Here is a 25447-nt window from a genome sequence, read left to right as displayed (position 1 = left end):
ATGGATAGTACTATATACATTGTAAATTTGGCTATTTTAGAATGTAACAAATACTATATTATAACCCTGAATAGGCCTATGTGTAGTAGAACGTTTCACGACTTGTCCCGTGGCAAAACGGAATAAAGACGTCGTAAATCGTGGTTGTTCCGAAGACCAATGAATCTAACAATGATAAGCTTCCTGTTAACAAGTTAATTTAGACCCGGGCCGATATCACGGCTACCAAGACATTACTATTGATGGCGGGCTATGAAATCGACATCTCTCGTCGGTTCAATTTATTTTTTCACAGAATTCGTACTGATAGTTTTGGACCTTATCGAAATTCGTTTGATGTGTTTGGAAATTGCCTCCATCTCCCCTCATTAATACGTTAATTAATGGCACCGGATACGTTTCCCTTTCCGCAGAAACTATATATCGTTCGGTGGAAATACGCCCTCTCAGCACCATATTGCCCATTAAGGCCCACATTTGGGTTGCGTGAAGTGTTTGTAGCATGTAATTTTGCCGTGCATGTTAAAGAAAAGCGACCAGCCCCGGTATTACAAACGTTGTGTAGCGAGTTATTGGGCATGGTTAATTTCACCGGTGTTGTCTTGATATAGATCGATCAGGGCGATTGTCCCAAGATCATCAATGATTAATTATTATTACACCTCGTGCGTGAATGATGTACGAGACGTACGTTATGAAATTCAATGAAGCAAAACGCGTACACAGCATGCATATATATGTGTGTGGAATATTCACTAATAGGTATTTTTAATCCTAACATGACGAAATATACTGCATCACTTTTGAGTGGCGTGGAACTGTGTTAACGTGCCCACATATCAATACAGTTTCAGGCACATCCACCCTAGGACCAACCTCTGGGTATGCCAGGAACCGAGTCCAGAGCAGAAAGGGAGAGGGTGAAGTTTGATGTGGGCGGAATTTGCAATACTAAGTTAGAAGTTAGGTCTAGAACCTAAAACCAAAACAGAATCTGCGCATTCTACTCATGTATGGAAAAAATTAGAGCCAAAAACAAACTGACTGCTCGGCCCAAAATAAAGTGTATCGGACTATTTACAAAAAATAAAAAAATAAAAAAATAAAAAAAGAATTTTGATCGGAAGCCAAAGTCCGATTAAGCTCTAAGTCCGGAGGGAAATGTTGTCGGAAAGGTTGGTGGCGGAACTCAAGGTGATGTCAGGAGCTGAGTGGCAGATAAATAAATAAAAAAGGTCCTCCAAGTTGACGTAGCAGTTCGGGAAAATCCCGTAGTAGTCCTCCTTTAGGAGTTACTAGTTTGAAGATAATATGGATGGTGGCACCACGGAATTGCCTGTCGAAACAGCCCGTTCCGCTCAGCTGTGAGGATGAATTTGGTGTTACATGGCGTGGAAGTAATGTTGTATCGGCCCTGCCCAGATGGTAATGGGCGCCCTGACTTCGGGTGGACACGACAGTTGAGTTGTGATTCTTAGTTGAAGTCCCCTCGCGCGCACAGACGGTATTTCGGTCGGAGTTTGTCACACGCGATGGTCCAAGAGGATTCCTTGGGTTCTGACGGGTCCGCGTCCGAAACAGAAACTTTCCTCCTCTTGGCATCTCGTTGTGACGTCTCAGCTGGAGCAACCTGAAAAACAATATGTGGAGGCGATGTGTCAGAACTAACCAGCTGGTTAGTGATGATGACGTGCCCGTGGCTATCTTCCATCGGCGTAGGGGCTGGTCTGGATGGAACCGCCATTAGCAGAATAGCTGCCAGTTTTGGCTCCCTCCCCGTTCCGCTCCTGGTGATGCCCGTATTTTGTTTGAAGGGGGCGACGACGCAAAAGGAACCGCTTCCGGCAGAGAAAATGCTGGCTTTTTTGACAACTCGCCCCTGTTGGTGCTCGAGTTTTCGTAGTTGAAGGCTACGTAACAGACGGGACCGTCCCTGGCAGTTGAGCCGCCGGGTTTGGTCCCCCATCATGAGCTGCCCTTGTAGTATGTTCCCTCATGGGTGATCTACTCTGGCGGCATGGTCACCGTAAACTAAATAAAAGTGACAGTAGCTGAATTCCCGTCATGATGGAGGCGAAAGTTGACAAGTTTTCCCATGCTATTAATCATCGCCCCTAGGGGAGGGGGGGGGGGGGGGGGGGCTGCGAGATTAATAGCGACGTTATCAAAAACCAACTGCATAGTTCGAGAGCGAGAGTAGAAGTGATCACTTTTGAATGAATGAGTGGATGAATGAATAGATGGATGGATGGTGAATGAATGAATGAATGAATGAATGAATGAATGAACGAACGAACGAACGAATGAATGAACGAATGAATGGATGGACGGATGGACGGACGGATGGATGGATGGATGGACGGATGAATATTGAATGATGTCATTGTTCCTTTTACAACACTGTATAATACTTCTGGCCGAAACTTACAGTTACTTGATTAGACTGTTCGTTGTTGTATTGTACATTCCTAGCATGTTCAGGAAGCCGAGCGCCCGCGAACCCTCGTCTTCTACAACATCACATTCAGCTAACGTTATGCTAGTGTCACACTGTCAACTGTCACGATGAAGTTGGCCAACTCGACGGTTGCGTTGTAATTTCCTAAACTCTACTTAAAAAAAAGAAGAAATGTTTTATTTAACGACGCACTCAACACATTTTATTTACGGTTAAATGGCGTCAGACATATGGTTAAGGACCACACAGATTTGGAGAGGTAACCCGCGGCTGTCGCCACTACATGGGCTACTCTTTCTGATTAGCAGCAAGGGATATTTTATTTGCGCTTCCCACAGGCAGGATAGCACAAACCATGGCCTTTGTTGAACCAGTTATGGATCACTGGTCGGTGCAAGTGGTTTACACCTACCCATTGAGCCTTGCGGAGCACTCACTCAGGGTTTGGAGTCGGTATCTGGATTAAAAATCCCATGCCTCGACTGGGATCCGAACCCAGTACCTACCAGCCTGTAGACCGATGGCCTAACCACGACGCCACCGAGACCGGTAAACTCTACTTACGACGGGTGCGCTCAAATTAACAACTAATGAGTAATGCTAGGATCAATATACCAACTGCCACGACTTATCACAACTTCTACGACTGTCCAGTTCCTAGTCTGAGTGCTCTTACAACTCGATTCTCGTCAAATAACCCATTATGCTAGGTTCAGACTACCAACTGCCAGCAGAAACTTGACCAACTTTCTTCTCCCACGACTTCTACGACTGTCCACTTGCTTGTTTGAGTGCTCTTACAACTCGATTCTTGTCGTATTATACATTAGTTGTTAATCTGAGCGCACCCGTCGTAAGTCTGGAGTTGGGGAAATTATAACACAACCGTCGAGTTGGCCAACTTTCTGCTAGAAGTTGGTAGTCGGAGCCTAGCATTATACGACGAGAATCTAGTTGTAATAGCGCTCAGACTAGCAACTGGACAGTCGTAGAAGTGGTGATGTCCAGCACAAAGTTGACCAACTTTGTGCTGGCAGTTGGTAGTCTAAGCCTAGCATTAAGCACCAAAACCAGTCTAGAGCAAGTGGCAGCGATCGCTCGCTCTCCAAAACATGAGCTTCTGTATGTTTATATCACACTGCTTGTAAAGAACAGATTCACATGCTAAAGTTAAAGTTTGTTTTGATTAACGACACCACTAGAGCACATTGATTTATTAAACATCGGCTATTGGATGTTAAACATTTAATATAGTTTGATATAGTCGTAAAGAAAAAAACCCGCTACATGTTTGTAAAGTAGTAAAGGGTCTTTTATGTGCACCATCCCACAGACAGGTTAGCACATAGCACTGGCTGGAACGAGAAATAGTTCAGTGAGCCCACCGACTGAGATCGATCCTATACCGACCGCGCAACAGCAGTAGATTAAAAAACATTTGTACGATACTGTATTTTTATAACTAATTTTTAGAAATACGACCTGTCCATTTGAATTATCGTTGGGTTTTGTTGTCGTTTTATTTTGTTTTTGCTGTTTACAAAACATCTCTTGCTACTAAATAACAGATGTGGCAACAAATATACATTATATACGGCAATACTTCCCTAAACACAAGGCCGATGAAGATAGTACATACCACGCACCACACCCCTACTAAACACAAATGAATGTATTGTATTAATTTGCTAAACATGGGATTTTCCGGGGCATTTCGAAATTTGAGAGGGGATGAGTGCACAACATCACCACCCCATCGACAGTGCAGTGCAGTACAGTACAGTGCAGTACAGTGCAGTGCAGTACAGTACAGTACAACTAGGATTATATATTTTATTATACACAATGCATGGTCTGTTCATATTTCGTATTTGTTAACGGTTACCATAACCTTTTTTTTTTTACAGTATAAAAATTATGCGACTATTTAATTAAGTATTTGCACCAGATGATAACAAAATAATAAGTATATGTTATAAGCATTTAATAGCCAGAACATACATTTATCGACTGTCAGATCTAGAAAATCTATTAATATAAGCACCTTATTAAGGCCAATTTATAAAAAGGTATTGTTTACGGTAAACCCGAGCAACTTTCAGAATAATTATGTTTGGCACTACTGTTTATAGGTCTATATGTGTGTCTGTCTTATTGTGTCTGTCTACTCCACTCAGTGTGTGCGTCTGTCTGTCTGTCTGTCTATCTATCTGTCTGTCTGTCTGTCTGTCTGTCTCTGCGGCCTATAATAAGGTAAATCATCGTTTACACAAATCATACATCAAAATAATTATACAACCATAAATTCTACAACAATAACAGCAACAACATCATACACTTAGCCAAACCACTATGCTAGAACGCATTTACAAAATAAAGTTTAAAGATTTAGAAAAACCCCAACAAAAACAACCTATGTTTACAAATATCAGAAGTGTATTGTGGTTGTATTATAACGAACACGAATGGCCGCAGGATCCGGCGAAAGTCGACGGATGCGCCCATGACAAGCGTGTGATACAACAGCAGCTTGTTCTGAATATGCACGTTAAAACCTATGACGTGACCTTACCTATATCATGTCTTATGTAATTAGGCTATAGACAGCCTTTTTCAGTATAGGTTACTAGAGTAGTCGTGTGTGGTAAATCGTTTTCATACCATTAACATACAAACTCATGCAGTCTCTTCTTTGAAATATGGGTGCAGCCGCAGTAATATATTACTTCACAAAAAGGTCCATTCATTGTTGACTAAACAGCCGTTCAAGAAGATTATATTTGGTATATAGCAATCTTGTGGGGATTTTTCTTATTTTCCTTTTTTTTTTACCACCAAAATTCATTGTTAAAGTATCGACCATGTTGATGTACATGTGTACGTAATTTAGTAGCTGTTCAACAGATGGAGGGTGGGATGGGTTGTCATGGAGTGCAGTCTAGTCTTCCATGCACACACACACAGAGGAAGAGAGAGAGAGAGAGAGAGAGAGAGAGAGAGAGAGAGAGAGAGAGAGAGAGAGAGAGAGAGAGAGAGAGAGAGAGAGAGAGAGAGAGAGAGAGAGAGAGAGAGAGAGAGAGATACACATATACACATACACACACACGCACACACGCACATACAAACACACACACAACACACACACAAACCACCAACAGCAACAACAAAAACAAATCATCCAAAACAAAAACAAAACAACCTACCAACAAAAAACAAAACAAAACAAAAACAAAAAAAAACAAAAAAGAGAGAGAGAAAGAAGAAGAAGACAATAAAAGGAAGAAAAAACAGAAGAAAGAAAAAAGCTTTATGTACTTCTTCTGCGTTCAAACTATAGTTGATCATGCTTTAGATTTGGAGTCCGGTTGTGGTGATAAAAAACGCTGTCTCAGTCAAGTCTTCTTTTGAACCCCAAAGCTTGACAGCCAGTGTTGCTCCATTCGGCCAGTGCTTTATCCTGGCTTCATTGTAGAGGGGGTAGAATTGCAGGATGTGCTCTAGGGACTGTGGTTCTGTTTTACATGGACATTCATCGGTGTCTGCCAGTTTCAGGCAGTACATATAGGATTTGAGGTGGCAGTGACCGGTTCTTAGCCTGAAGATGGTTGTCTCTTGGTATCTCTCCAGATGATGGATTGGATCTTTGGTTGTAGCGTGGATGCATTGGAACTTTCTCTTAATTATGGTTTTTGTCTCTCTGAAGGAGATTGGATGATTTGGCTATTCCATTGTGCTTCCCTCCTTTGCCAGCCTGTCAGCATGTTCATTCCCTGCAATACCACAATGAACCCACTGGACTACAACTTGCATGTGTAGAGAAAGATCAGCCAGTCCCTGTTGAACTGTTATTACTAGGTTTTCTTCAGGTGACTGTATGCTCTGAGTGAGGGATTTGCAATCTGTCAGGAACACACCATGTGATGGAAGTGGATTCTCCAAATTGATGATTCTGGCAAGATTGTTTACGCTGCTTCGTTTTAAACAGTTTTTTGTTCGCTCTTGGAGTTGCTGGGTGAGATGGAAGCCTCTTTAGTTTCTCGGCCATGATTAAGAGTTTCTCCTCTCTTCGTGCTTCTAGAGACAGCAGTCCTGTTATTTATTCCAGTGATCTGACTGGAGTGGTTTTCATACCACCTATTATTAGGCGCATTCCTGTGTTCTGTATCTTTGTCAGTCTGTTGGAGTTTGTCTTTGCAGCAGTTGCCCAAGCTGATGATCCGTATTCCATAACAGGTCTGGCAGCTCCTGTGTACACTTGTTGTAGGATCTTGCTGTTTGCTCCCCATTTGGTGCCTGCCAACTTTTTCATGAGAGAGACCATTCTTGTGGTTCTGTTCTCAACCTCTTTTATGTGTGGGTTCCACGTTAAATGTTCGTCTAGCTTGATTCTGAGGTAAGTTGGGGTGTTCTCCTGGGGTAACTCTTTTCCACTGACAGTCAACTTGAAATCATTTTGCTGTTTACAGTGACACACCAGTCTGATGCCCATTTGCTGATGAAATTCAAAGCATCTTGCATGCGGATTGTGGCAGTGTTGGTGTTTTCTGCTGCATTCCAGATTGCGAGATCATCAGCATGAAGTACCCTGGAGACATGTTTGGACAGATTTTCAGTGATGTCACTGATGAAGACTGTGAAGAGAGTTGGAAATATGACACTAGTTTAAGTACTTAATCTTCAGTGATGTCATTGATGAAGACTGTGAAGAGAGTTGGAGATATGATACTAGTTTAAGTACTTAATCTTCAGTGATGTCACTAATGAAGACTGTGAAAAGAGTTGGAGATATGACACTAGTTTAAGTACTTAATCTTCTGAAACACTGTACAGCAGGCCTACATCTGGTCGAAAATTACTGGGGTTTTATGTATTAAGTATCTTCTTTGTTGTACCAAGCTCAAAACAATGTTCTGATGCCACAGTTCGGCATATATGCTTGAATTTTTATGATAGGCTACAACAAAAATGATGTGTGTGTGCGTGCGTGTGTATAACCCCACCACCACCACCACCACCAAAAAAAAGGTGATAACCTCACTGAATATAGAATTATTTGGCAAGACTTCCGAACGTTCCAGCATCCAGTTCATTCAGGCTTAGGGTTAGAGTTAGTGATAGTATTAGCATGCATGCTGGAACATTCTGAAGTTTTTTCAAAATGTTAGGCCCATAGGTCAAATAATTGTAAAAAAAAAATTCAAAATTCAAAATTGTAAGTAAATAAAATGCGACACCAAAAGCTAAGACTCACCAAAAACGATAACCCTACTAGATATGGAATTGTCTAAAAAGTGTGGGGTCTGTAATTTTAATATTTTACCTGCATTACTATATAGATATTTGGATATTCAGTGAACATTATACACCCCCATAGGTCAAATATTGTTAAAATAGCAACAGATTAAAAATTGTAAGTAAGAAAAATGCGACGTCAAAAGAGAAGTGAAATTTGTATCGACTTTTGTTTACTTGAAAAAGGTGGTCAGTGTGTCCACTGTCTTGCTCGTAGATTGCCCTCTGATTTCTTCTGACGTGATTTCTTTCCATTTGTCTCTTATTTTGTCCTTTACTCAGTTCAACGTCCATGAATACTGCCGTGCCGTAAACAAAGGTAGATAAAATTTCACGCAGCTTTTCCACACACACACACACACACAGTCGAGACTAGTCTAACAGTGACCTGCCCATAACGGCCACCATAAATCCCGCCCAGTGCATTTCCTTCTTTATTTTTTACATGTATATAACGGCCACTTTTGACAGGTCCTTTGAGTGGCCGTTATATACAGGTTTGACTGTGAGTGTGTGTGTGTGTGTGTGTGTGTGTGTGTGTGTGTGTGTGTGTGTGTGTTTATATATATAAAACCCCCGCAACAACAAAAAACCCAACAAAACAACAAAACGAACAACAAGCAAACAAAAACAACAAAACAAAAAAACCTAAACAATATCCAACAAACAACCATAACCATTCTGAATATGGAATTGGCTAAACTGTAGGCCTATATATAAATATATGTGTGTGTGTTTGCGTGTGTGCGTGCATGTGCGCGCAGGCGTTGGTGTGTGTGTGTGTGCGCGCGCGTGCGTGTGTTCGTGTGTGTACATGTACATATTCGGTGTTCCTGGTTGGGGGTGCCCGTGAAGAAGATCAAGTACCTTTAAATATATAGACCTGCTATGCATTAACAAGAAAAAAGAGCTACAAAAATGTTTATTTAACATCGACGACTAATTTATCATTTATTCTACTTAGGTAAAAGACATGTTAATTACTTATGGAATGTTCTGTTACATATGGTGAAACGTAATGCCAGGCATCTAATGTTAAGATTCTTCATGGTTGTTTTTTAGTTTATAAAACACTCGTAGTCCACCAAATACCACCAACATCCCGTTTCCTAGTACATCACAGCATTAAAATATCTCGTCCATAATATCAAACACATTGCTAAACTTTTGGCTGACATGTGTACATAGCTGATTTTACGACATCGTTACAAATTGTGGCAAACATTGGAGTGCAAGAATCGAAGAAATTCGTGTTGTGTAGAGTTGACTTAAATGTTAATACGGTAAGATTTTAGTGAATTTGTTACAGTTGCCTATTACAAATTAAAAATGAATGTGCATATTCTGTTTATGATTTTTGCAAACTGTCATACTTTTATTTCTAGAAAACAGCCTATCATGGTATCATGCACTGAGTCTGATGCAGTGCTTGCAATTTGCTTGGCACAATCACACTCACAGAACCTGAAGTGTTGTGCAGTCAGGTCATGTCATGTCAGAGAATTTGGTATAATATCCGCCTGTCCCCTCCATTATTTTTTTAGTTAGGGTTGAGGGTTAAGGTTAGGGTTAGGGTTGGGGTTATGGCTGGGGTTAGGGCTAGGGTTGGGGTTAGGGTTGGAGTTAAGGTTAGGGTATGGGGAAGGGGGGACCGGGCGGATATTTTTCCGAGAAATTAACGTGCACGTTCAGAATAAGCTGTTGTAGCGCACGCCTGTCCTGGGCATAGGTTCCGACCTCAGCCGGCTCCTCCGTCCAGGACAGGAAAGGGTGGTTGTGCAGTTGTGACACAGCCATATAAATGTCACCGACAGTCCACGAGCGGCTGCAGTATTTTTCTAGGGTTGGGTGCAACATCCCAAAAGGCACCTATTGTGTTCGAAAGTACACTAACACACATTAATTATATAGTCTATAGTAATAATAACAATAGAGGATATCCATGGCATGGCTGCATGATATTTATTATTAAAGAACCGTCAAAATTGCGTCTAATTTTCCTCAATTTGTTTGCCTCGCCGCACATAAATTATTTATTTGGCATTTAAGTTAAATTTCCAGATTATGATTTTTTTTTTTTTTTTTAACCTAAAATTGTTTTTATTACAATTTGCAGAAGCCTTTTCCCCCTTCCCCTTCTTGTTTTGGGTACAATGCTTGGCCCAAGTCGGACATTGTGTCACAACAAGCGTGCTTGAACATTCATTTGATATAAGCACGTTAATTTCCGACATTTGACTTGACAGTTTTTTGTGGGCATACATACATACATGATGGCTTGGATCTAGGATTTTTTGCAAGTGAAGGAGGAGGGGAAAGCCTAAACACAATTACTTAAAACGAAAGTTGTACATTAGCCGTGAATGCACAATAAAATAAGTAGGAAAACAGTTTTTCATCATGAGCAGGGGGATGTCTAAATACCTTAACCCCCCACCCCAAATCTGTAATTTGAAGTTTGGGGGAGTACACCCCATTATCCCCAGCATCCTCCCAGAGCTGGATTTGTCCCTGCTGACAGTGATATTGGTAATGTCATTATTCAGTTTAGGGAGTAACTAGTATTCAATATTTAGTCCCAATGAACATAAAAAGTGTAGTTCTTTCTATATCCGAAAATTGTTTCATCAGGGTTGAATATCAACATTAAAAAAATGGTCGCCAGCAGGGCCAGTTGAAGAAAAATCTTACTGGCCCTTCTCAAATTCAACTAGTCCTCCAATTATCACATTGAAATTGAATATTAAGCATGTTCTTTGTTAAATAATAATCATGTACTGACCGTATATAGTCCATTTGAATCAAAAGGAAACTGATAATAAATAAATGAATAAAGTTAAAATTCATATAAAACATGTTATTAAGTTTTAAACCCATAACAAATGAAATAACATTATTTGAAAAAGAAACCCATTATAAATAAAAATGTTTCTGTACAAAGTACCATTAAATAATATACTAATTAAATATAATTTTGAATACAGAAGTGAAAACAAAATGCTAGAACAACCAAGGCATGCAGCTTGCATTGTCGATGAAGTAAAATATAATGTAGGAAGAACTATAAGTAGAACTGCGCATGCCACTGGGAGTGGCAGTCCTCTTTGTGGCGATGCAAGAGGGATGCAATTTCCAGTAAAGGATTTCTTTGGGAGTGATAGAGGTCCATGGAATCATCCACTATTTTGCCAAATGCTCATTCGACTGAATTGTGCAGAGATACGGCTCTGGTCATGTATTACGGTTTTGTCATTCAGATTACCTTGGAGTTTACATCAACTGCCTTAAACATGTATCACAAAAGGAGATTTAACCTAAGCAGTTTGATGGTAATTTGGAAAGAATTTTATTTTTAATTTTAATTTAATTTTTTAATCTGAAATGGTATGGGTTTGAAACTTAATAAATTAATATTCTTTTATATGAATTTTATCTTTACTCATTATGAAGTTTCCTTTTGATGCAAAAAGGACACTTAATAGACTCAAAATGAATATTTTCTGCCTCAATAAAATGTAATGTGTGTGTATGTGTGTTAGTTTGGATATTTTAAATGCTACAGTAGTAGGTTACTAATAAACTAAATATCGAAAGCAAAATAAATCTGTGAAAAAATCAAAACAAACATTTTACCAAAATACGACATACTTTTTTTTATCATATTACAAAGCATAAAAGCGTACTTATTGTTTATTATAGTAATCTTTGGATGGTTATTGCATCATGCATGTCTTGGTATCAAGATTTTAGATCTGATCTGTTCTTATTTCATGTTTTATGTCTTCAGCTGCCAGATCTGTAGTTCACGCCAGCACAGACGCAGTTTGTTTTATTACATTCAGTTTCAGTCCATTTTTTTTTTTAACTGGCACCATATTTGCCACACCCTAAAATCGATGGTCGCTCAACGGACTATCTTTGTAAAATTCTTAGTTGCCCGTAGCCAATAAAGGTCGCCACGAGCAATCAGGCAACTGCTAATTTTCAACCCTGTTAAATTACCCTATGTATAGCTCACATTCAAACTTGTGGCACCATGTTTCAACTGTTTCTCAACCAAAATAGTGCATCAAATGGACACACAAACCAAAAATGTATAACCTACCATACACACTAAATCTTCATTGAAGTACTTGTGTCATTATTAACAAAATAAATCTTCCAACGACAACCTTCAAAATGTTCCCCGCCATTTTATATTTGCTAAATAGAGGGGAGCAACTCACCCTGCACATTAAGAAAAGTATTGACTTAATACTATTAAATGTAATGAATGTTAATATTCTTATTTAAGTATTCTTACTATGTTTTAAAATGTGCCATGTTCTTTGTATTATTCATATACACATGTATATAAAGAAATAAAGGTTGATTGATTATATCCATGACCATTTTTATTTAAAAACAAAAATTTCTTCTTGAACCATGCTGTCTTAATTACTGAGACTGTATCTAAAGACTGAACCATACAATAAAATTAATATATTACTGCCTTTAATTACTATTAGATTTTTCTCACATTTTGTCCAGACACAATTCATGATAAACCATTACAATGATACAGATTCCACATACTATATTGGCTTAGCTAAGATCAAAAAGCACTTAAGTTTTTGCTGGCTGCCATTTTAAATTTTTATGGATTATTCTTCAAGAGAATGATGTGGAAACGATTTTGACATATATAACGCTGATATAAAGTTTATGTACTTAAGGGCAAGTTATGATATTATTTTTCGATTATGTCACATCCTGAGGTGCCATCGTTTGCAGAAGTGATCGCCATCAATGGACTCAGGTTTTTCCCAACCAGTGTCCCATAACTGGTGCTGGTATGTACTGTCCTGTTTATGGGGAAGTGCATATAAAAGATCACTTGCTGTTTTAGAATAATTTGAGGGTACGTGATAAAAACAAAACAGATCATAAATACCCCTACTAGATGGTTGGGTTTGAAATCTTTTGAAATTGGACACATGATTTCATGCACTTTGACAAATTTTAAACCACAGTTATCTTACTATAATCTATCTCTAAAATATTTAAAATGTATTTTATAATTTCCAAGATTTTAGGGTACTTAATTTTACCCTCTGTACCCTCTGACAGAAACCCTGATAGCCTATATGCCAACAGCTAAGTTTTTTTGTTCTTCTGTTTTTTCTCTAACCACGTGTTGCAGGCAGGATTTAGCTCAGTCGTTTGAGTGCTCACTTGAGGTGCTTGCATTGCAGGATCGAACCACCTTGGTGGATCCATTCAAGTGATTGTTTTCTTTTCTCGTTCCATCCAGTGCACCACAACTAGTCAAAGGCCATGGTATGTGCTTTCCTATCTGTGGGAAAGTGCATGTAAAAGATCCCTTGCTGCATTAGAAAAAATGTAGCGGGTTTCGTCTGATGACTACCATGTCAGAATTACCAATTGTTTGACATCCAATAGCTGATGATTTTATTAATCAGTGTGCTCTAGTGGTGTCAGACAGACAGGAAAACACATACCACAGCCTTTGTCCAATTGTAGTGCACTGCTTGGACCTCTGCATTGAGTCTAACAGTGGTGTGCAGAAATCTGGTATTGGGATACGAACCCTGTATCTACCAGCTATATTAAACCTGATGACATGGTCAGCCATCGATGCTGGTTCATTGAAATCTTCTACCACTGACACTATTTGCTGTTAGTTGATGATGTAAGATATTCACTGGAGATAGCTGCGTCCAATCATTAAAACCACCACCTTCCACGTATACGCCAGCTGTATCAACACACAATACAACCCACAGACCAATTGGTCAGACTGAATAAGTAGACACACGGGATGATATTAAAAAGGTACACTTTGATTTTCCACTAAACCGAGAGCTCGGTCGGTGCTGCTGGTTGAAAAAGCAAGTACTCTGTGGCCGCTTCCAAGTGTTTGCTGTGCTCCACATATTGGAGAAAACTCCTCGTGCAAGGTAAACAGTTTGTATTGATTTTTGATGAATGTACCATTTGACTGTTTGTTCTGAAGCGACAGCTTGGTATGTCCGCGATCAGAAGTAATATCTGCGATTGTCGGTTCCATAGACCAGCAGTCACACTCAGCATTTCTGTAGATAACTTGTAATAAATTGGTCCGCCGAAGAAATTGAATGGCATCGTTCATCAGCATTAAAGGTTATGGTGTAATAATTTGTTTCTGCATACGAACGGGCGTGAAGTAACCGTAATCGTTGAGATAAGATGTTACTGTCAGATTTTAAAAAAGTATCATATAGATGTATGTTTGTCTGTTCATCCATGTTCCACCATTACCCATTCTCTTATGGAAGGACAGAAAAATGAAGAATGTAAATGTTTGTCGATTGATAGTTTTCTTCATTATATTAAATTGGAGTTTCTCTTCAAGCGAAAAGTATTTATCTTATTTACTGTTGATGACTAATGGCTGAATTTTTTTTTTTACAAATTTTACTAATATATAAAAAACATTTATCTGTTTTAATGATTCTCCCTTTCCCCAGCACATTGTTTAATTAGAAGACTTTAATAACATGCGTGTAATGTTATTATGACACATAGGTTACAGAGGGTAATACAAACATGAAGCTGAGAATAGACTCTTTGTATGTCCCTCTTTTTCAAAGTGACAGGGCAGCCAAGGAACATTTCATTTTCATATTCATGATTAACAATATTTCTAGTCAACTGAAAATTGTCCCAGGCAGCATGTGCCATGATCTTGATACATAGTCATGGAGTACATGCAGCAGCTTGTATGGAAAAGTCCCATATCAGAATGCCTAGAAAAAAAGGCAAGGGAAGGAATCGTTTAACAACATCTCAGGACATTTTAAACAGTTAATATTTGATGTATAACATTTATGTGTTATTTCAACACCATTGAAAAAAGATCAAACTTCTTATTATGGATATTTTGTATGCATTTCCCCACAGATGTGACAGTACAGCCTTTGATGTAGCAGTTGGGGAGGGGGTATGAATCTATTGGGGATGATTGATCGGGGGGGGGGGGGGGGGGGGGCATAGCCCAGTGGTAAAATGCTCGCTCAATGCACGGTCGGCCTGGGATCTATCCTGTCAGTGGGCCCATTGGGTTATTTCTCGTTCCAGCCAATGTACCACAACTGGTATATCAAAGGCTATGGTATGTACTACCCTGTATGTTTGATTGTGCATATAAAAGATCCCTTTATGCTAATCCAAAAGAGTAGCCCATGAAGTGGCGACAGCGGGTTTCCTCTCTCAATATCTGTGTGGTCCTTAACCATATGTCCGATGCCATATAACCGAAAATGTGTTCAGTGCGTCGTTGAAGAAAACATTTCTTTCTTTCTTTTTTGATTGATCAGATTCTGTGTCTCATCACATCTCAGGTGAGTGTTCTAACCACTGGGTTACACCCTATACCATGTACCTAAGAAACGTGGGCCCATATTTTCAAAACAATCTTGGCACTATGATATCGTAAAACCATTATAGGCTATGACATCACTATGGTGTGTGCTATAGTGACGTCATAGCCTACAATGGTTTTATGATTTCGTAGTGTTAAGATAGCACCAAAAGTCCCTAGCCAGATTTTACATTACTCATACTTAAGACAAATGGACCTCATTACTAAGCTAAATCCTATTTCATTTTATATTCATTTTGATGCTGGAACAATTTTATTTTATATTAATTTAACATTTAAATTTGTTATTGTTGAATTCAGTAAAAACTGGTCCATAATATACCATTGTGTTTGTGATTCATGCGCCAATAGCCACAAGTACATATCATGTTGTTAAGCTCCATAAGATTTCTAGTGTAATTGTATTTCTTGTACTTTCAGTTAATATCTTGCTAAGGCAGATCTCAGCAAGGTTGTCAAAAACCGAGAAACACTTTAAAATGTTACGCTCCAGTGCACATTAATTTGCAGATTTCTAAACTACTTTTCTTGCTGTTTAAGTGACCCATTTAAAAAAAAAAAAAAATTCTCTGTAAATATGTACTAAGTATATGTCGTGGAGTATGCCAATGTATTGCTTGTCAATATCTTGTAACAAAATGCATATGGGCAGAATCATTTTATTTATAAATATAACATTAACAATTGGCAAACGTTACATGTTCATGAAAGATATTAGAAGTTATATGTAAATGTTTATTTAAAAACTTAATTTTGAATGAATTAATGTTTAATAATATCAATAAACATGAATAACAACTTATTGTTTGTCAATTGATTGTATGATAAAGATCAGTCTATAAAACTAAAGAATAAAGGAAATTAACAGTAATATTTAAAGGTTTACAAAATAATGATTTATATTTGTACTTAAACTAATTTACATTTAAGTCGGACATTAAGTTCACTTGAAAAAATATGTATTGATCAGTCACATACGTACACTAAATATATTATTGACAATGATATCTGTAACAGTAAAATGATACATCTGTTCTAAAACTGCTTTGGCTAATATGTTACTTGTTCAACAAATGCAGTATCCACAGTATTATTTTACATGCAGTAACATCTGAGCCAAGACAGCAATAGTTCAAAAATTACTTTTGTTTATTCTCTTTAGATAATGTTGAAGGTAATTCTTTTTATATCACTGAACTGTTAAAACTTACTTTGTTTATTGTACGTTATACTAGTATTAAAGATACTTGGTCATTTTACAACAAAGGCATCAAAATAAGTTGAGAACCAGGTATTTCATTCTCCACCAAATCTTATTAAACAATTAGTAATACCACCTAAATGTTGAACACTTGTGTGTTATTGAAATATAAGATGCACATTCAAGTATGAATAAAATTAGTAAAGTGTATTGATGGATTTATAAAGGGTTTTACAACAGTAAGAATGGGAATTGTAAACTTGATAAATGTATCACAGCGTATATGATGGTCTGTATTTAGTGGTAACCTGTTTATGAGTTACCACACTCTATGCTTATTTCGATGTCTGTAACATTCTATAGTAGTTCTGCCTAAAACTTAATTTCCTCCCCCACTCCCCCCCCCCCTTGAAATAGTAATCAGTTATGTGAAGTTTATTCAAGGAAGAATGTTTTATTTAATGACATACTCAACACATTGTATTTACGGTTATATGACGTCAGACGTACATGTATGGTTAAGGACCACACAGATATTGAAAGAGGAAACCCGCTGTTGCCACTTCATGGACTACTCTTTTTGATAAGCAGCAAAGGATCTTTTATATGCGCCATCCCACAGACAGGATAGTACATATGACAGTCTTTGTTAAACCAGTTGTGATATCACCTGGAAAGAAATTTGTTTTAACCAGTTTAACAGTTTAATATGTACGATATATCATTGAAAATTATTAGAAAGCGGCTAATTTAAATGACAGTTCATTAACCAAATATATGTTGTAGCCATTTTGTATAAAAATTAATTATTGGCTAATTTGGAAATAGGCAGTGTGAGCCCTGTTATTTTTCAGTGTTTGATCACCTACTGGAAACATTTCATTTAGTGTCGCTGTTCAGTGTTATTCAAATTAATAAAACGTAAAATACTGGTTGCTAATCAATTATTAAGTGATCAGCAAATATCGCTAATCAGTGTTATGAGAATTTGTCTGGTGCTCTACAAGACAAATTTTCACAGTATTTTCTTGACAAGGGTATGTGATTAAGATTGTGATCAGTTGAAGAGTTCTGAATTCTCACACATCCTGTTGATTCAAAACCTAATATGAAAATTGACTGTAATTAATAATACAATGGGTTAATATTGCAAAATGTTTGTTTGTTTTTTGTTTTGTTTTTGCGAATACAGACCTTAGCTCACACATTTTCACAAACAACCACTAATATCAGCAATGCACAAAAAACATAACAATAAACATAATGCATGAATATTAATTTTGAGATGATGTTAGGTACAAATAATGCAAAATGTATAGACATGCCTGTTTTCTCAGTTTACAATATTAAAAAACAACAATTTGCTGACTATTATGCAGTGGAAAGATTGTTTCCTCCAACTCATTTAAATTATTGTTTTTTCACTCACTTACCATGTTGCAGCTACAAATATTTTATTGTGTGCTGTGCATATAAAGTGAAACCTGTCTTAACTGGATCATGTTGGGGACCTAATATTTATCGGATTTAGACAGGATACTGGTGTTTAGAGGGTCACATTTTAGAATTTAGAACATTTAGGACCATGAAACTTAGACCGTTTTAATAGGATTTCAGTTGTTCAGGGACCGGTTTACACAGGTTTCACAGTACCTGTAATTAACCCGAATTAAATAGAATATATATATAACATGTAGATCTCCATTTTTCTTTGGTATTTAGGGCTGGGCTCTCAGACTTATCCATCACAGGTAATTGCATTCTTAATACCGACTGGAAATATTTGTGTGTGTAGTCTATGTGAAGAATTGAGACACCACCTCCAACTGCAAGGTTTTAACGAGCAATAGATTCCATTACTGTGATTACCTAAGGGCTTTATCATCTTCCACATCAGATTTATATCACAGCTTCACAGTGATTGTTAGAAGGGCATGGGAGTGTGTGCCTTAGGTGAAATGAGTCATAGGATCAATTCTTATTAGTAGACTAACTGCCAGCATGCTGTTTATCATTCCAACCAGTATATCTCATCAGCACTAGTATATATGATCATTATAGTGTGTTCCATTGCTGTGCATAAGGATGCCAATGTTGGTCATATATATAAATCATTCTCAGCCCTCAAAATAAGTCGTGAACAATAGGTTATATCTTGTTATTTTCCTGTAACTGATGCTTCGTTTGCAATCCAGTTTTTTGTTTACAATGAATAGTGTTCATGATTGATTTTCTCAGGTTACAGCACTTACTGTAACAAATAATTGAAAAAACATGTTTCTTATTACGTTTATCGTATTTCTTGTGGTGCTGAAAATTCTTACTGTTACTATTTTAATTGCATGATTTCATCTCGTGGGATTTAAATCAGTACCTCTAAACATGCAAGCACATTAAAATATTCTGTCCAAAAATTCCATAATTGTGAGGCTTAATAAATGTTAAACTCAACTTGTATTTGAGTGCCTGAAATGTAGCAAAGACAGATAGAATTATGTTTTTGACATTCAGGTTAACGGATTTAGACCACCCCAGATTATCTGCTGTCTGTAGTTGACAAGAAGTTTTGATAATTATTATTACCCCAGCAGGCACTCATAACAGGGAAAATAAAAATCATAATTTGTCACTGAGAAATTATCATGCATTGGTCTAACGAACAATACTATTGGATGATTTGACGCTTACAAACCAATGACCTTGTCGGTACGAAATATTATGGCATCACGATTTGGCGAACACACACAATGACGTCATGTAGTTTAAAGAGTTTTCGTATGACAACTGAAAATTATTTCACTCGGGACATAAATTTTATAATAACTGGTAACTCATTTATCATCCTCTTTATATTTTGAATTATTTAATTAAATCATGGACAAAATAGTAACAGTTTATGCAGTTTGTGGGTATAGCCATTTTCTAATATTAATATCAAATGTACTCGATTGCTACTTGACCTGACTCCACTACTTAAGTACTTGCAAGTACTTGTGTATACATGAAGTTTTTACATATAAGCATATCAATTTATTTATTGTCTGTTATAGAAGTGTGCTTGTCACAGCTGCACAGGAAATCTTACACCATATGTGGCTTGTGTTATATTTACAGCAATATTTATTCCAAAGCATTTCGATAATAAAACTATGCCAGTCATTTTTAACTATATGACTCATATATTTATCAAATATATAATGTAAATAAATATTGAATTATGGATACCCAAAGTTGATTAGCTACTACTATAATTTTTTGAGGGACATTTTCAAGTTTAATAGAAATCTCTCAACCATGCATAATGAATTCTGATGCAATACAGATTGAAATGTTCCCTGGCATATTGTAAAATAATAACATCTGTTTCTGAGGAACAAAACATGCTGTAACAGAATATACCATAGCAAAAAATCCAGACTGTTATTTGAATTTAAAATTAAAATTAGGTAAACTCTGTTAAATTCTGACAATCGGTTGATCAAAGGTTTTAAATACCTGAGATATGTAATACAGTGTATACTGTAGATCCTGAAATTAACACATTCCTAAATTATTGTGAGTGTCGGTGGACAGACTAAAATGCGACATGCAATTAATGCGAGTGGCCTTCATATAAAATATTACTTTCCTAATAACACATGTCAGTGTACTTTTTGGTTAAATCCGAGTTACACGCGTCTTCAATGAGATCAACTCGCTAACATGTCAGTGTACACATCAATTAACCTGTTTAGTCCCTAGTGTGTTTGATAAGATCAACTAAAAGCATATTTTTGCAGCAATCGTTTACCTAAAGTGTATAGTTACCTAAATCTGGCTTAACATTAGCATACATGTACCATTACAACTGTATCTTCTGAAGATATGCCAAGAAAGTTGTAGTCAACTTGAGTGGTGTGGGGTGGGTGTGGGTAATGTTTTGCATGTGTTTAGAAGTGTTCAAGCAAGCCTGTCATGGGCACTACCTCCGACTTTGCCAGATAGTTCTGTCCACGACAGGGAGGAAACTTGACCAGTAAAAACAAAGAAATGGTCGACCTAAGAATTAGCTTGCTAAAACCCATTCACGCACGATGAATCTTGTCGGCTTTTACTGGACTATTGGACAATTAGTCTGTCTTGCCTACGATGAATTGTGTTCCAGTTGTTGTATAAATGTATAAGAATTTTAATCTTTGATTGTTTTAATAGCGTGTGACATATAACTTGCTGGACAAAACATATAAATAAATGTGTTGTATTATTAATGCGAATAACATGCACTTGCATTTTTTGCATTAATATTATAATCACATTAATTTCAGGATCTACAGTATCTAAATAAATGCCATTGTGTGTAAAAAACTAAATATTTTTATGTCTGCTTCTAATTTGTTAATAAGTCAATTCAGAAGTTAATATGTCTTTAACGAAATTAGCTTATTACTCTATATACTGTAAATTATAAAATATTAGTGATCTTAAAATTTGGCTAAATATCAGTAAGTGACATATTAGTAACATAAAACTTTAGCGAGGTTGTCATCAGAAACTAAAAAAAAAAAAGTTGTATGATCAGCTGAAATAATATTTAGGGCCAATTTTGACATTATGCAACTTACAGGCAACTTAAATTTAGTAGAGAATTGCAGTCATGTGCATCCTAACTAACTATTTTTGTTTGCTATATCCTTTTGGTTTAATCAGTAGTGTGTAATCATTGTTGTGTTCAGTTTATCACTGACAAAACAATGGCACCAAAGTGTTTAGGAATAGTCTGTTGTATGTCTTATCTCTTTAAAGAAGTGTCATTAAATATTAGCGTCTTGAATGACCTCGCTAAATTCCCTAAATTTTTATGGTCACTAACATTTCTTGATTTACTTTTTACATGTACATATATACAGACTGGCAAAGAAAACTATATTTGGCTAATACATTTTATATACTTAGTCTAGTAACTTGCTGTTTTTTCAGTAATATTTAATGTTACATTTCGTCATTATACTTTGTGCATTATATACCTTTTTACTCTGTTAGTAGGCCTTATTATAAACCTGAAATTCGTCTACCTGTTTTAACGACCAAAATAAAAGTCTTTTACTGTGTATACATTTTAAAGGGGCATTCCTGAGTTTGTTGCATTGTAAGATGTTTCCAACTAATAAAATATTTCTTTGATTAAACTTACATATTAAATATATTTTCTTGTTTAGAATATCAGTATCTCTATATTCAATGTGTTTCTGGTTGTCTTAATATTTGTAAGAATCCAAATCTGGATTTTGTCTTTAAATAATCTCGTATGTACGAAAAAAAATTTTTAGGAAATAAAATGAAATTTAACCCAGTACAAATTTTAGAACGACCAGAAACACATTTAATATACAGCCACTGATATTTTATGCAGAAAAATATATTTTATATGTAATTATAATCGTTAAAAAGTCGCTGATAGTCGATAACATCTTTAAAATTGCAGCAAACTCAGGAATGTCCCTTTAATTCTTTTTGCTTAATGGGCCTTAGACTATTATTGTTGCCTTGATTGTGTATTGTCCAAAGTGTCTACATAATATTAATTAGCTATTACTAAAAACAACAGGCTTCAGGCACTGGGAAACCTGGTCATAGATTATCTTTGACAGCAATGCTACCTGGAAACTGAAAACTAATCCATATTTTGTCACATTGTCAGTGTCAATGTCATGTTGTTCATATTATGTTTTCAGAAATGAAGCTGTAGTTTTCACGTGTGTTTTTTCTTCTTTCACAGTCAGACAAACAAATGAGTGTAATTATGACAATTAGTATCAGTCCATGTCAGATTTAGCCCATGATAACTATATATTGACCTTTTCTGTAATGTTATGACTACAAATGTACAACAAAACATAATGGATATCGTGATAAAATGTAAAGAATGATAACAAAATGCAAGTTATGTATTGATATCTTGTGAAACTAGACAATAAAAAAAATCCCTGTTCATTTGAATTCAGTCTATTTTCATGTTCATATTTAATGATTTAAGCACATTGTCGAGGGCATATAGTGATATAGGGTGTATACTACCAAATCAAATCCCATAGACGACAATAGTAACATATGCGGCTAAAACTCCTACCTGCAACGTATCAACCAACATAAACACCACGGATATAAATACTACCACCCCTTACACTTAAAGTGAATCAGAAAAAAATGGGGGTCAAGCTGCTCGTTTCTGAGATAACGGGTAGCGTCTATGACTACCCTAGTTTCGCACAAAATTTGAGTACTTTTTTTTACAGGTACCCCATACATGTTTCAAGCACAAGGCTACTTGACACATTGGTACTAGATGAAATAAAATTGAACATTTATTTTACCCAGATGAAACTATTATTTTTTACAACCAACACACTCACATTTATAACCAATCACAGGACTTGTGGTGTTCACTTCTCTATCAAAAGTTCGGTGCACCTCGAACTTTGACCCAGCCGGAAGTTATTTGGTATAGTACTACCTATAGTAACCTAGCTGTTTGACCGGTCTGTCCAGGACAGACGTAATGGTTCATGTAGAAGCCTTATTTCCTTTCATTCAAATAATTTTCACACTTATATCCAGTCAATGTTCAAGCTTGCTGGTCTGTATACTCAACTAGTTATCTGTGCTGGCTGTTCAGGACATACAGGTTCCATTAGACCAAATCAATTCCTATTGCCGATAATGTTAACGTTTACTAATAAAACTGATATAAGCAGCGTTTCAACACACCCAGGAAGTACGGCAATAGAATGTGTGGCACCTCACATCTAATCTAGCTGCAAAAAAATGGGGGGTCACGTATCATTTAAGAGATTTAATTTATGTTTTTAATAGCAACCGAAGGCCATCGGTCTACAGGCTGGTAGGTACTGGCTTCGGATCCCAGTCGAGGCATGGAATTTTTAATCCAGATACCGACTCCAAACCCTGAGTGAATGCTCCGCAAGGCTCAATGGGTAGGTGTAAACCACTTGCACCGACCAGTGATCCATAACTGGTTCAACAAAGGCCATGGTTTGTGCTATCCTGCCTGTGGGAAGCGCAAATAAAAGATCCCTTGCTGCCTGTCATAAAAGAGTAGCCTATGTGGCGACAGCGGGTTTTCTCTAAAAAAATCTGTGTGGTCCTTAACCATATGTCTGACGCCATATAACCGTAAATAAAATGTGTTGAGTGCGTCGTTAAATAAAACACTTCTTTCTTTAATAGCAACCGTCATTTTTGCTGAAAATTGCAGTTCCATTTTTGGGGGTACCCCGCATTAGTTTCAACCTCTGGTATATACTGCATAACAACTGTATAACAAATAAAAGTGTATTTATTTATTGTCAATGGATAATAGTATTTGCACAAATAATCAATGTCACATATTACTACCAATCACACCCACAGCTGCTTTTACTCCGTAAATATTTGACGGTGCATGTCAAACTTTGACACGGTACTCTCTTCTTTGGTACTATGCAACCTATATCAACAAAATATATTTTTCAAAAAGTGTCCAATTGGGTGTTTTCATGACTATCAGGATCTTCTGTGTTCTGATATGATGTGACAACATAATTGAAAGTGTTGTTCCTACAGTGCAACCTGATTTAATGTACACCTCAGGAAGCATCAGTGTTATGCAAAGTTGTATACAAATGCAATGTATCATATTTAAAACAAATAATAAATAAAAATACTACTCTTGAAGATACATACTATGGGTTGGTTGTGTATGCTTAGTTGTATATGTAGTGTGTGCATGCATAGTCAGAGAGTCTCATTTCCAATAAATAATTACCTTAAAACTTATTTATTGCAGTGACCCTGTGTTTTGAAAGACTAATGGGCATATGATAAGAACTTCACTAGAAAAAAAAGCATATTACATGTGGTATCTGAAATGAACACCACTGCATCCACAAATAGTAGTAAATTAATGTGGTACACATCATGGTGGGGTAAACACCCAAGGTATGGACTATGCTTGGGTGTCAAGTCACTGAATGCAATATTTTCAAACCCATCAGCCTAGTTGGTTTTTATATATGCATTATTAAATCCACTGACAGGTACCAATATATCTGTTGATATTTTATTAATAATCTCCAGTGATTGGTGCTTACAGACATGTATCATATCTAGAGTTATCATTAGGGTTTTACATCTTTATTTTTTATTTGTCATAAAAAAAGCACATTCAATCCATCAAAAGAGTGCGAAAGTCATTTTTCTTTAATTATTTTCTGTTTTAACTGAATATAATATTTATATCGTATGCATTACTACAATCTGTAATGTAACACATCATTTACATAGTAATATTGGAAAATATAGCTTTACAAGTGTGGTAATAGTGGAAGATAATACTAACACACTCCTAGGTAGGTTAACAAATGTGTCAAAATTGCTCTTGTACTTGGTATATACTTCAAATACCCTTTACTATAGAAAACTCACTGAATAATTGGACAAGATTTAATGAACTGACCTAAAGCTATCATTACCAAGCTTATATTTGTGTACAAATAAAGAAGAGAATGCAAAATGGCTACACAGAACCCACTTCTGTAGATTTTAATGTTTTTGCAAAACTCACAAAAATAATTGTAAAAACTCCCATATTTGCCTAAAACATAATTCACCAACCTAAAAAGTATGTTAAAATTACAGCAGAAATCAGGTTATTTAAATATAGTCATTCCAGAGCCAATTGCATTCAAATACACATTGTTAATGGAGATCTAAAAGCTTAACCTAATATCCGCTAACATTATGTTTTTAACTAAAAATAAATTATTACTAATAGCTTATTTCATCTTGCCTAGACTTATTATCCTAAATAAAATTAGTGTTATATGACATGTCCATCACCTTGGATAAATAAGCTTTAAAATATTTTAAGTAAAAAATATGGGCCAAAATCTCCAATTGGTCAGCACAGACTTTTTTTCACACTCTATTCTCAGCAGTGCACAGTAAATTAATGCCAAGGTCAAGGTCATTATGAACTCCCATGCCTGAGTGTAACCTAATTAAGCAATTATGACTGTCAAATAACAGTAAATGGCAC

General features: G+C 36.5%; 1 protein-coding gene across 1 annotated transcript in view; it reads left to right on the top strand.

Annotated features, from left to right (window-relative positions):
* Positions 1–8968: 8968 nt before the first annotated feature.
* LOC121373948 (choline transporter-like protein 1) overlaps positions 8969–25447 on the top strand; it is a 178280-nt gene continuing 161801 nt past the window's right edge. The window contains exon 1 of the mRNA XM_041500792.1: positions 8969–9033. The gene's annotated coding sequence lies outside the window, so the exon portion shown is untranslated. The remainder of the gene's footprint in view (positions 9034–25447) is intronic.

This window comes from Gigantopelta aegis, chromosome 6 (assembly GCF_016097555.1).
Source record: "Gigantopelta aegis isolate Gae_Host chromosome 6, Gae_host_genome, whole genome shotgun sequence".
NCBI classification, from domain to species: Eukaryota; Metazoa; Mollusca; class Gastropoda; order Neomphalida; family Peltospiridae; genus Gigantopelta; species Gigantopelta aegis.
Note: the sequence above shows the minus strand (reverse complement) of the source record. Positions and strands in the feature narration are given on the sequence as shown.